This window comes from Felis catus, chromosome A3 (assembly GCF_018350175.1).
Source record: "Felis catus isolate Fca126 chromosome A3, F.catus_Fca126_mat1.0, whole genome shotgun sequence".
Taxonomy (NCBI): Eukaryota; Metazoa; Chordata; class Mammalia; order Carnivora; family Felidae; genus Felis; species Felis catus.
In genome coordinates, this window is record NC_058370.1 from 12,140,006 (window position 1) to 12,154,520 (window position 14,515).

A 14,515-nucleotide genomic window follows, 5' to 3' on the forward strand; every position below is an offset into this window, starting at 1 on the left:
GCTCCTGGCCTTCATGTTTGCCCCACTCTGTCACTTCCTCCACACCCCCACCACTGCGAATCCCTAAAAACCAGTGTTTTCTGAGTGCTAAAAATGTTCTAGATCTACACTGAGCACTTTACGTGTATTATGTTACTCAATTCTTGGAAGAACTGGGCGGGGGGGGTGTGGCAGATACTAAGATTGTCCCCATTTTAGAGAAGGGCAAACTGAGGCTCAGTGTAGTAACCAGCCCAGGGTCACATAACAAGTAAGTGGCAGAGCTGGGATTTGAGACCAAGTTTGGCTGAGTCCTGATCTTTTCACTGGAACGGTACCCAGCATCTCTGTACTCACGAAAGCACAGTGCGTGTGCTTCAGAGTCACCCCAAGGAGGGGACTGGTCTGTTGAAATGGAGGACCATCTAGTGTGGACCCAGGAATCTGCAATACCTCAATCTCCCCTCCACCCCCACTGTAGGTGATTCTGATGCTGATGGTCTATGCACCACACTTGGAAAAAGACTCTCAGATTCTGTTGTTCCTCTTCTTAAAACCATCAATGAGTCTGTTTTCCCTCAGAATGGAGTCTAAAGCCCTGGGCCCTCTTTTTCTCAATCACCCTAGGTTTTGAGTTGGTGTCCTGCCTGTCACCCCTGGGCATTTGCACAGGCTGCAGCCCTGCTCTCAGCCTTCCCTCTCCCTTTGCCTGGGTGGTGCCCGCAGGTGCTGGGCTGGGATTTAGGACTTCTGGGTCTTAGCCTCATCTGGCAGCCGGCACGGTATGACTTTGGACATGTCTTCACTCTTCTGAGGCCTCCGTTTCTCCACCTGAGCCACGAGAATTTGGCTAAATACTGGCCGTGGGAGCCAAGATGGCCAGAGCAGGCTCTCACCACCAAAGCCAGGCATCTGAGCCGACCCGCTTGGTTCCTGGCAGGTGCTAAGCGCTAAGTCATGTTGCCTCCAGGAAGTCCAGCCCCAGCGCCTTGGCTGAAGCTGCTTTGGCCACATCAGTGGTTCCCCACCTTATCTCCAACGGACTTGCTCATAATATTTAGACATTTGGTCTTAAGTCTGGAAATCTGGTGACTCAGAGAGAAAGCAGCTGTGGCTGGCCCCTGATCCTGGAGCCTTCCACCCCAGTCGGGACACACCCTTCCAGACAGAGAAATGTACTTTCTCCAGCAGCAGCTCTTCATGGAGGAAGGAGGAAACCGAGGCCCAGAGCGGAAATTTCCTAATTCCCTAAAGGCACGCAGCCAGCCAGTGGCGCGCGTGCATTAAATATTTACTGAGCACCTACTATGTGCAAGCCTCTGTGGCAGCTACTGGGAAGACAGTGGTGAACAGGACAGAGGAGGGCACTGTCCTTGTGGGAATTTTAGCCAGGGCCAAAGACTCTCCAGTGGATTAGAAGCCAACGCAAACAAAGCTCTTATTATGTGCTGGTCACCCTTTCAAGTACTTGATGAGATTATTTTGTTTCACCCTCCTAATAGCCAGCCCACTGAGGTAGTTGCTGTCATTCCCAGTAAGGAAACCGAGGCACAGTGGGGTTACGACACTTGCCAAGGTCACACAGCTGGTGTAACGGGCCACAGAGCGGACCTCCAAGATACCAGGCCGCAATTCCTGGCACCCGTGAATGTTACCGTATACGGCAGTCTTTGCAGATGTGACTAAGTCAAGGATTGCGAGAGGAGATTAACTTGGATTATCCAGCTGGCCTCTAAATGCCACCAGGAGGCCATGGGAAGACGGAGACAGGGCTGGGGCTGTGAGGATTTGAGGACCTCATGCACCTGCACCTGCTTAGTGCAGAGGGGACGCTCACTAAATGGCACTTGGGAGCCTCAACTTTTCTCTTTGGAGCTCAGTTTCCCTGTGACCAAGGCGGGGTGCCGGCAGATGCCATCGTGGGGAGAAGCAGGGGAGGGGAGGAAACCGAGCAACCACACTCGTCCCTGAAGCACCCAGGTAAAACCCACCTTACCTGAGCAAACAGTTTAAATTATCGTCCTGGCTTAGGATTCTGTATTTCTTCCCACAGGAAGGCTCATGACAAGATCAGGCCAGGAACCCGAGCAGAACTTTTGTGGCACTTACTGTAAGCCAGATGCTGGTTATATGTGTCCCCCCAAGGAAACTGCCGCCCAGAGAGGTTAAGTGACTTGCCTGAGGTCACACAGTAAGTGGCAGAGCTGGGATTTGAAGCCAGGTCCTCTGGCTCCATAATATCCCTCACTCCTAATCATTGCACTAGATGACCTGTAAGGAAAGTATAAAAGGCTATTTTCTTTGCGTATCCAAATTCGAAGTAAGGAAATGTGCAATAGTGCAACCCTAGGAGTGTGAGCCCTAGTCGTACGGCCTCAGTCTCTGTGTGCACAAAGGAGCGTTTCAGGATTTACAGGAGGGCTGTCCTTAGTCTGTCTCCAGACTGGATACCTGCAGTATTTTGCATCTTGAAAAAATAAGCCTTCCTCCCCACCCCCTGCTTCTCTTAAAAAAACATGGGGCTGGAGCTGAGGGGCAAGGCTGGATTTGAAGGGGGGTCTGTTCACTGCGGGAGGAGAGAGCTGGGGAGGCCTAGCCCCCGGAATACAGGTCGGTCTGAGGTGGTTTCCTGTGCCCAAGAGGTCTCGTCTGGGTCAGGCACATCCCCAGGAGCCAGCCATTCATTCCGGCCAGGAGCACAACGCTCCCTTTTTCCCCTGTCAGCCCAGAGCCCGGAGGGGCAAGAGAGCAAAGGGTCTCTCTCCTCAGAGCCCAGACTCCACCATCCCAGGGCTCTGGGGCCTTGCTGATTCCCATCCCTCTCTGGGCTTCCCTTTCCTCATCTGTAATGTGGGCACGTGGTCATCCCGGCCCGACATCCTGCCTTCCCACTCCACTTTCCAGTCTGCCTTCAGGGACCTACTCCTCCGGTCTTGTTTGGCTACCCATCAAGGGCAGCTGGACGGTCACGTGACACAAACTCAGCCAATCAGATCCTGTCTTGGAAGAGCAGCCCCTAAGGGGAATGAATGCTAAGAGGGGGAACAGTTAGTGCCCTGAAGACCTGGCCCTTTGGTTCCTGCTCCCCACAGTCCTGGCTCCTACTTCCCATGTCCCTGGAGCTGACCTGTCACTGCCCTTTCCAAGTCCCAGCTGGTCAACTTCTCCTTCCATAACCCTCTTTTCTGCTTTTTGGCTTAAATCAGCCAGGGCTGGCTTCTGCCGCTTCTAAAGTTGGTGTGAAGGCCACATTATATACACTAAACTGTAAAGTGCCACCCAGACATGGGGAATTATTGGGGCCCTGGCACATAGATCTTATTAACTTGGGCCTTGGGATCAGAATTTGATTCCCGGTTTTAACCCTTTCTTGCTGTGTGACCTTGGACCACTTCCATGCCCCTGTCTTGAGCACCAAATATGGAACAGAAATTTTCATACGCTATTTCGTTTAGTCCTCAGAATAGGGAACTTTTTATGATTACGAGTGACAGAAACCCAACCCAAACTGACTTCAGCAAAAAAGAGAATCGAATGGTTCCTGTAGTCAGGAACGTCCTGGGGCACGGCTGGATCCAGAGGTTCAGATTATGCCGAAAGAAATCAGTTTTTCTCCGTCTCTTGCTCGATTTCCCTGCGAGTTGGTTTCATTCTCCACACAGGCTCTCTTCAGGAAAAGCAAATGGTCCCAGTATCCTGCCAGCTTAGAAATCCTTCTGGTCCCCGAGGAAGGAGACATCTTCCTTCACCAAAGTGAGGGAAACAGCTGTAAATCTCCCTTTATTCCTCTTCTGTGTGTTTTTTTTATTAATGGAAGAAGGTTGAAAGGCTGTGATAAGCATGCTGAGTATGGGTGGGATAAGGATGTGATAAGAGGCTACATTTATCCAATGCTCCCAAAACTTCCAGATACGAACTCTTTCATCCTCCCAATCACCCTATGATGTAGGTTCTAGGACATTCCCCATTTGATACATGGGGGAAATGCGGCACAGAGAGGTGATGAAGCTTGCCTGGGGCCACACAGCTTTTTGGTGGAGGTGCCAGGGTTTGAGTCCACTCAGTCTGGCTCTGGAGCCCAAGCGTTTACACTGCAGCACCTCTATGGAAGCAGACTCATAGACATTTGGGCTACATGATGGCCCTTTGCATCAGAATTTGGAGCTGTGGACCACAGGCATGGCTGAACAGCTGCCCAAAGGCTTTCTAATTTTTATTTTTATTGTTTTAAATTTTTTTTACATTTATTTATTTTTTGAGAGACATAGAGAGACAGAGCACAAGTTGGGGAGGGGCAGAGAGAGAGGGAGACACAGAATCAGAAGCAGGCTCCAGGCTCTGAGCTGTCAGCACAGAGCCCGACATGGGGTTCGAACTCACGGACCGTGAGATGGTGACCTGAGCCGAAGTCGGATGCTCAACCGACTGAGCCACCCAGGCGCCCCAAGGCTTTCTAATTTTTAAAAAGCAGTGGATTTTTTTTAGATGTGATCTTATATGAATGGAAAATAAACCAATGAACCAATGCATATGGATGTGGGGCTGAAGAGTCATGGCCCGGTCTGGCTGCCCCAACTCTCCCTCCCTCCCTGGAGGTTCCAGAAGCCAGAGGCCCCAGGAGCAGTTTGGAAACTATAAGATCTTATGATTTCTAAGGACTTTTTTGTGATTATATATCTTCTCTGAAGGTTCGGAAAAGAAAATCAACCCCTGACAAACTTCTGCGTTTGAATGTATGTGTCCTTGCCTCAGTTCCCAACCCATTTAGAGCCCAAAGTTGAGAAACCCAGAAATAATTATAACCCAAAAATCAAAAAATATATAGTAGTTTATAACATACAAAGTGCTAAAGCTAACTTCTAAAAATTTTTAAACAGTTCAAAAAATCTTTATTATTTCTGCATTACCTTAATAGAACCAGTTCATTGCAGAAAAAGTAAAAAACAGAGAAAGACAAAATAATAATTATACTCATCTTTCGCTCAGAGATGTCCATTGGACACATGTGTGGTCTTTTATCCCAGAGTTATGTCCATGCAACAAGTCTGGAAGCAAATAGATATAACTACATGGGTTTGCCTATCATTTCTTTTTGGGAAAATGAGTTCATATCATATCATACGTATTCCTTTCATTTCATAGTGTAGACTGTACCACGTTTAATTTCATTTTTACACATCACTTGTAATGGACACGACATGAAGAAAGAGACCATACAGAGGCCATCCAACCCTAGCAAACCAGCTGCCACATCACTGAAACTGTGCAAGAGACCCCAAGCAAGACCAGCAGAGAAACCAACCATCCAGCTGAACCAAGCCAACCCAGAGAATCTTGAGTTATAAGAAATGGCCATTATTTAGAGCCACTAAACCCTCAGGAGGTTTATCATCCAACAATATGCGAGCAAAACACTGGTCTTGTTCTTATTGATTTCTAGGAGCTCTTTATATATGATAAAACACATTATATAATATTGATTTTTTTGTCTGCTGTGAATATTTTTGCCAGCTTATAATTTGTTATGATAACTTTGGCCAGACACAGTTTTTTATCTTTGTATGGCCAAATATGTCAATTTTTTCTTTTATGGCTAGAAAGTTATTTCCAATTATAAACAAGATGTTCTTTCATGTTTTACCCTAGTATGTTAAATGTTCTGATCCAATTGCATTTATTTTAGTGCAGGTGTGAAGCATGCATCTGTCATTAATTTATTCCTGACAACTATTCGGTTATCCAACACCATTTATAGAATAACTCACCGCTGATTTCAGATGTTAACTGTTCTGGCTATCTATTGCTGCATAAAAGTTATCTCAAAAGTAGCTTAAAAAATAATTTCATGAATCGATCTTCTACATGAGTAGGGATCTGTAGGGAAGACCGTGCTCTACATAATGTCCCCTGGGCTGGGTCCACCAAGGACTGGAGGATCCACTTTCAAGATGACTCACAAACATGGCTGGCAAGTTGGTGCTGGCTGTCGGCTAAGAGCTCAGCTGGGATTAAAGATTTGGGGACCTTGATTCTTCTCCACCCAGGCCTCTCCATGTGCCCAGGGTTTCCTCACAACCGGGAGGCTGGCATCCAAAGGCAAGCATCTCCACATACAGGGAGAAAGCCAGGCAGAGTTGGCATTGCCTTTATGACAAAGTCTCTGGGGTTAAATAGCATCACTTCTACTGTAGCTCATCAATTAAGGCGGTCACAAAGGCCTGCCCTGGTTCAAGAGAGGGGCAAGAGTATGTGGGACCAGAATCATCGTTGTGGCTGTTTCTAGAAAATACAACCTCCCACATTGGCTTTGTCACACACTGAATTCCTAAGCAGATTTGGATCTATTTCGGGTTTTGTTCGTGTAATCTGTCTGTTGCTATCTACCCGTACCATAGTGTTTTAACTGTTGAGACTTTATAATATGGTCTGATACCTGATAGAGCTCTTCTCCCCTCATTACTCCTCCCTTCCAGAGATCTCTTGGATATTTTTGGTTGTTTTTATTCTTTTTTCGTACTACTAATTTTTAAATTAGCTTGTCTGATTAAGAAGCTGTTGGTACTTTTATTGTGATAACATTGAACTTATAAAGTAATTTAAGGAACACGGACACTGCTATAATGATGGAACTTCCCATCCAAAATCATGGTATACCTTTGTTCAAGTATTTGAAAGGTATAATAAGTACATTTGTTCAAGGTTTTGTGTGTGTGTGTGTGTGTGTGTGCGTGTGTGTATGTCCTTCAATAGTGATTTCAAGTTTTCTTCGTGTAGGAGTTACACATCTTTTGTTAGGCATTTATTTGATATTGATTTTGTTATTGGAAGTGGACATTTTTCTTTCATTATATCTTCCACTTGCCGGTTGTTTGAATATAGGAAAGCTGTTGGTTGATGCATGCTAATTTTGTATCTTGACATCTTACCAAATTATCCTGGGTTTCCTACCTCCGGAATCGTTACATACGCATAATACCTGCAAATTTACCTTCATCCATTCAGTTTTTATGTCTTTCTATCCCTTTTGCCATCTAATTTGGCACTAACAAGTATTATCTTCAATATCCACTTCTGTGTTAAATTATAGTAGTGAAAATAGACATTTTTTTTGTCTTGGTCCTTTGGTGGACATGCCTCTAGGTTTTCTACAATAAACATGATGTACTCAGATGTATTTTATTATGTGAAAGAGGCAATATCTATTTCTAGTTTACAGAGTACCCAAGCATTTTTTTTCTTTGTTCTTTTTCTTTTTTTTCCCATGTATTCTTATTTATTGAATGCACGTGTGTGTGTTTTCATCAAGAATGGATGTTGGAACTTTCTCAAATGTCTTTTTAGCGCCTAAAAACAATCATGGCTTCTCTTCTCAGACGTATTCATATCATAAATTACATTAACAGATTTCCCAATACTGAAGCTTTGCATTCCTAGATTAAAAACCACTTGGTCATGATGTATTCTTTTTTTTTTTTTTTCTTTTTTAGATTTTATTGTTAAGCGATCTGTACAATCAGAGTGGGGCTTGAACTCACAACCCCAAATCAAGAGTTGCGCACTCCCCTGACTAAGCCAGCCAGGCACCCCAAGATGTATTACTTTTTATAATTTACTTTTTATAATTTTTAATAATTTATATGTTGAAATACATAATATTTTTATATATTTATAATGTTATAAGTTTTTTTTTATATATGAAATTTATTGACAAATTGGTTTCCATACAACACCCAGTGCTCATCCCAAAAGGTGCCCTCCTCAATACCCATCACCCACCCTCTCCTCCCTCCCACCCCCCATCAACCCTCAGTTTGTTCTCAGTTTTTAAGAGTCTCTTATGCTTTGGCTCTCTCCCACTCTAACCTGTTTTTTTTTTTTTTCCTTCCCCTCCCCCATGGGTTCCTGTTAGGTTTCTCAGGGTCCACATAAGAGTGAAACCATATGGTATCTGTCTTTCTCTGTAGGCTTATTTCACTTAGCATCACACTCTCCAGTTCCATCCACGTTGCTACAAAAGGCCATATTTCATTTTTTCTCATTGCCACGTAATATTCCATTGTGTATATAAACCACAATTTCTTTATCCATTCATCAGTTGATGGACATTTAGGCTCTTTCCATAATTTGGCTATTGTTGAGAGTGCTGCTATGAACATTGGGGTACAAGTGGCCCTATGCATCAGTACTCCTGTATCCCTTGGATAAATTCCTAGCAGTGCTATGTTATAAGTTTTATAATTATATTTATTGTGCTTCTGGTTCTGTTTGCTAGCATGTTATTTAGAATTTTTGCATGGAAAGTTACAAGCGAAAGTTGTTACTTTCTTTGTGCCTGCCAAAGTTTCAATATCAACCTCACATCTGCTACATAAAAATAATTTCAAAGTTTTCTTTCTTTGTCTATGCTCTGAAATAACTTAAATACTTTTGGATGGTTAATCTTAAAAAAAATTTTTTTTCAATGTTTATTTATTTTTGAGAGACAGAGAGTGAGTAGGGACAAGGCAGAGAAAGAGAGAGAGAGAGAACAGGGGAGGGGCAGAGAGAGCGGGAGACAGAGAATCCGAAACAGGCTCCAGGCTCTGAGCTCTCAGCACAGAGCCCTACGCAGGGCTCGAACCCACAAACTGTTGAGTTCGTGACCTGAGCCACCTAGGCACCCCTGGATGGTTTACTCTTTCAAAGTTTCATAGGATTTCCCTGTTAGTCTTCTAAGTTAGTCTTTTTTTTTTTTTTTTTTTTTTTGGTGAGGGGAGTACAGACCTTCTACAACTTTCTCTGTTTCTCCCATGACATTTACCCTCCTCCTGATGCAGCAGCAGCATCTGGGACCTTTACAGAACTGCGGGTTTGGGGCAAAACCCCAGAACTGGAATCTGAATTTTTATAAGATCTTCATATGGTCCATGTGTTCATGAGAGAAGCATTTCTATGGGAATCGGTCTATTTTTTCCTCTGTTCTGAAGCCAAATATGGTAAATTATATTTTATCGGAGAGTTCTTCTTTCCATCCAGATTTTCCATTTAAATTATAGAGAGGTGAACAAAGTAGACCCTTGTGATCCTTTTAATTTTCTTTTTCTGTGGCTAATTCTCCCCTTGTTTCTTATTATACATACTTACACTGTCTCCATTTTTTTCTGGGTCATATTGGTTTATCCGTTTTACTTGGTGATGACCCCTCTCTGCCATCATCAAAATAACCAGCTTTGGGGATTTATTGATTAGTCTTCTTTTCTCCCCCCATCCCCTGTGCCCCACATCTTATTTTCAAAGATTTTTAAAAATTAGTTTCTTAGGATCCTTTTATTTTGCGTTTTATTTTATTCTATTCTGTTTTTTAGAGAGAACACACGAGCCAGGGAGAGGGGCAGAGGGAGAGAAAGAGAGAGAATTTTAAGCCCAAGGCAGGGCTCGATGTGGGGCTCACTCGATCTCATGATCATGTGATCATGACCTGAGCCGAAATCAAGAGTCAGATCCTTAACCACCCAGGCACATCCCCCTTTCCTTGTTGCTATCATCTCTGTTCCTTCCTGCATTTTCCACAAGGTCTGTTCTCCTTCATGTTTCTTCCAAGTGTGTCTTACTTTCTGTGATTTTTTTTTTCCCCTTCTATCTCTTTCCTGAGCTCTGTTGGTTCATGATCATTACCTTCTGTGGACCATCTTCTGGCTGAGCGCTTCAAGCATCTCTGCTTTATTGTTTTCCTTCATAGAAGTCATTGCTCATTCAAATTTTTTTTTTAATTTTTTTTTCAACGTTTATTTATTTTTTGGGGACAGAGAGAGACAGAGCATGAAGGGGGGAGGGGCAGAGAGAGAGGGAGACACAGAATCGGAAACAGGCTCCAGGCTCCGAGCCATCAGCCCAGAGCCCGACGCGGGGCTCGAACTCCCGGACCGCGAGATCGTGACCTGGCTGAAGTCGGATGCTTAACCGACTGCGCCACCCAGGCGCCCCTCAAATTTTTTTTTTATTCATGCCGAAATTATTTGGATGCAAGTTTCATCCTGGGTTGACATTTTTCATCCGTTGGCAGACTTTTATGTTCTTTTCTGCAGCATTTTATTACGACGTCTTTGTATCGCAGCTTTAACATCCGTTTTGTGAAACTTGCGATCGGAAGGGCTTGATTGTCCCGGGTCACCTACCTGCTAACTGTTCCTGTGGGGGAGAGTCGCCTGGCTTTATGACTCAAAGGTTCTCCCTTTCACCGCCAGAGAGACGGGCTGCTTCCTGCACGTGTCTTCGCTCCGTGTCTTTGTTACACTTTGTTTCTCTAAATCCAAGAGGGCTCCTGCTGCCCACGCCACTCACCCCAGGTCCTACACTCACTTTGATGAAGAAGGAGAAGTCTGTTACCTCAGGGCGAGTGCTCACCCCCAGGAAGTGCATTTTTGCCGTTTGTTGCCTTCCGAGATCTGCCACCCCTGGGCCCGCTCGCTGCGTCCCGTGTGGCCTCTGCCCTGCTGTCCTCGGAAAATTGTACGCACCCCATGAAGTTCATGGGTTACATCCTTCTCCTGGTTGTGCTAAAAGTGGAGTTTGTGAGGTTGATTTTGTTGTTGTTGTCTTCGGTTTTTGTTTCTTGGGTTTTGGGGTTTTCTTTTTGTTTGTTTGTTTTCAGCTCTCCTCGATGCTTTGCTGTAATTTCAAAAAGGCGAAGGGGAAACTCTTGCCCTATGCGGTCATTCTTCCTACCCCCGTTATCTTACTGGGTTCTCTTCAGCTACTCTGAGACATAACCAAACAGCTCTGATTGCTCTCCCCGTGTTTCCGCACGAGAAAACAGAGGTGGCCCGGCTCGCAGGGTGCCACAGGGTGGCCAGCGTCGGGAGTCTGCCCTGGGGATTGGATCGACACGGCTGTGTTTTCTCCTTGCCCTCTGGGACAGGCTAGCGCTCAGGCAGGACTGCGAGGAGTGGAGGAGATTGAGGTCTGGTGGCATCATTTTTTCCACTCCAGAGTGCCAAGGCAGCTGGTTGGGAGCCATGGCACTGCCTGTACTCCCGTCCTGGGGAAGTCGAAGGAGGGGAGGCTGCTGGGGCCCCTGTCCCCCAGCACCCACCCCCTCCGGCAGATAGCCGGCACGGCAGGACAAGTCCACACCTGAGCATCATATCCCAGCCTGGGAACAAGCCTGCGAAAGCTGTGCAGAAGGCTGCCCCGCTCAGCCCTGCTTGCCCACGGGTAGCTGCCCCCGGCCTCTGGGCGCTTTGCCGACTACATTCCCTGCATAATCCTGGCCGGCCCGGGGAGGATCCTGGAGGACAGCTTCACTGCAGCCGAAAACCTTGTGCGTTAGACAACCTCCAATCTCCTACCCCATGGACATGCCCCCGTCATACAGGCAGTCAGCAGCAAGGCCTGGATGTCAGAAAACAGGTCATTTCCTCCATCCCTCTGCGTCGGATCCAGACATGTTTTTCCTACTCCTGTACGAAAATGTCCAAATAGGGGAGGTTGGCCTTCTTTTCTACTTCCTCCAAAATTCTTGATAAAGAGGCTAACGCAGTCCTGCCAAATAAATACTCGGCGAGTGTTACACTTCATCCCTTTTGTTAAGCACTTACTGTATGTGTTAGAGACATACTCTTCTCGAGTCCTTCCAACCTCCCTGGGAAGGAGACCCTGTCACTACCCCCTGTACAGATGAGAAAAACCAAGTTTCCAAGCATGAACAGGAGCCTATCCTGTGTCCGATACAAGCGACATCTAACCAAATTGACTCAGAAAGGTTCAGAGACAAGGCATACGTTTAGACTGTTTTTGCTGGTAACGGTAGCCTCGGAATGTCCATGATTTATAATAGCACGTCTTCGTTTTTCTTACTCATGGGTCTGGTCAGCTGGGACAGTCCTGCCTCGGGCTTCAGGTTGAGTTCAGCTTTGCTCCGTATGTCATGACGGATGGCAGAAACCAAGAAGGTCAAGTGGAAATGCATGATTCCTCTCGAGATCTGTACTCAGAACTCCTGGTAAAAGCCCATCACCCCCCCGAGTCCACCATCATGGTTGGGAGATATTCTCTGCCCACGGTGAGAGGCACTGCAGGCGTGTGGCAAAGGGTGTGAAGGTCTGATTCCAATACGGGGAAGGGTAAGAATCAGAAACCATGGGGGGCGCCCGGGTGGCTCAGTCGGTTGAGCGTCCGACTTCGGCTCAGGTCATGATCTCACAGTCCGTGAGTTCGAGCCCCGTGTTGGGCTCTGTGCGGACAGCCCGGACCCTGGAGCCTGCTTCGGATTCTGTGTCTCCCTCTCTCTCCGCCCCTCCCCGGCTCATGCTCTGTGTCTCTCTGTCTCTCCAAAAGTGAATAAACGTTGACAAAAAATAAATAAATAAATAAAATATTGAAGAATTGGATGCCATGGTCTAATCTACAACAGGACAGTTCCAAGGTGGCCAACGAGGTGTATGCCTCATTGACACTGACTCTCCTCAGGGACTAAGATGGCTGCCACAGCTCGCAACCAATCTCCATCAGTCTCACCCACTCACTCACTGCTGTGTGTTGATGTGCCTTGATACTCTGACCTGGTTGTCCGGGACTGAGGGAGTTCCTGGGACGCGGCGCTTTCAGCACGAAAACCGGGGAAGTCTAGATAAAGCAGGATGAGTTGGGTGACGCTGTGTGTTGCAGCACATTATTCCTGAACGTTTGGGGGCAACTTGGGGTGACACGTTAGTGTGTGGGAACGTGTGCACAAGTGTTGCTTAGCCCCGCACAGCAAACAAATAAATACTCAGTATTACATGTCTCCAATCGCAATGGTTGCTTGACCACTCCTAATTTCACTTGGCAGATTTTCTGTATTGACCGCCAACCTGCCCTCATGTCAGCCTGACTTTCACCTCCTCTCTCTCAGGCTTCCCCCTAAACCTCCATTATTCTTCTTTAACACTACAGGACAATTTAGTTCAATATCTCAACTCCAGAGCTGTTTTGCATGCCCCAAATGGCTTAGCCACTGGCCTCTGTCATAGCCGAACTCCAGGGCCCAAATCAGGTGGCAGATGTGTGTTGTTGACCTACAGGGTGTTTTGAAATAATGTGAGCTATCATTTCTGGCTTCTCTTGAATCTGAGGACCTGGCCACACGGGCACATTGTTCTTCATGGCCATAGTTGGCTGAACTGAGTAGAGACGGCTTCCTTTGGGATGGGGCAGTGCTCTGGGGTTTCCACTGTCCGCTCCCCACCCCCGCCCTGCATTCAATGGTCATTCATTGACCATACTTGCTAGGAGACTTGAGTTTGCTACCCTCTCTTTAGCAGCATGAGAACAGTAGAAACTTTGCAGCTTTGGTCTCTCCTTCCCCTCCCTCCACCTCTCAACCTGCCCCTGTGTCTATAAATAGAAGAATGCATTCTTGCACTGATATGATTCATGCCTCTAGAGTGTATATAATCAGCTTAAAAATTTTTTTTGTTGTTGTTTTTTAGATGACAGATGTACTTCCTCAACTCAGCAGCCATGGAAATCACCTCTTATGTCTCCTGTGTGGAGCCTAATTGACGGATGGACCATGGATTCATCCTGACAGCTGAGCCAAAGACCACACTTCCCAGGGGCTGCTCCCAGTTAATCACCGAAGGAGGAGGGATTCCGAGGAAACGTTCCCAGGAGACACAGTGTTCCTCTGGAAGCACAGGGACTTTGGTCAGCCTTCCAGAACTTTCTTAGAATGATACTGCAGTCTACAACCACCCAATTTCCCTCCCTCTCTTCCTTCCTTCCTCCCAGCCTCTTCTGTCTCCCTTCTCACTTTCCCCAATACATCTCTTGGATATTTCATCCCACCTTGGCTATCTCAGAGGACCCCGAGTAATGTCCCTTCCCATCACAGATTTGGATAAATCAAAAGGAAGAGAGAGGGAGGGCAGGTAAACAGCATGAATAAAGGTGTAGAGGTAGGAAAATCCAGGCTATGTTCACACCACATGGGGAAGTGAGTCTGTCCTATGAAGGCATTAAATCCCCACGCTACAGCCTATCAAAAGAAGTGCTGGGGCGGGGGGGTGGGATGGGGTGGGGCAGCTGGGTGGCTGAGTTGGTTAAGCGCCCAACTTTGGCTCAGGTCATGATCTCACAGTTTGTGGGTTCGAGCCCTGCATCGGGCTCTGTGCTGACAGCTCGGAGCCTAGAGCCTGCTTCAGATTCTGTGTCCCCCCACCTCTCTCTGCCCCTCCCCAGCTTGTACTCTGTCTCTGTCTCTCTCTCAAAAATGAATAAACATTAAAAAAATTAACAACAGCAAAAAGGAAGTGCTGTGTGACTTTGGGTAACTTACTGAGCCTCTCTGGACCTTGGTTTCACCATTTGCAAGCTGGGAATACTAACAGTGCCCATTTTACAGGGTCCAGTGGGGATTAGATGGGTTAATACGAAAAAGTATTTTGAGTGGGCTAAATCACCAACTAAAGTTAGAGTCATCATTACAAAAACATTTAAAACTGGCCTTCTCTGATGGGGCTGGGTTTTAGCCCCAGAAGGCAATACGCATATTTTCCTTTCCAAACACAATTTGTTT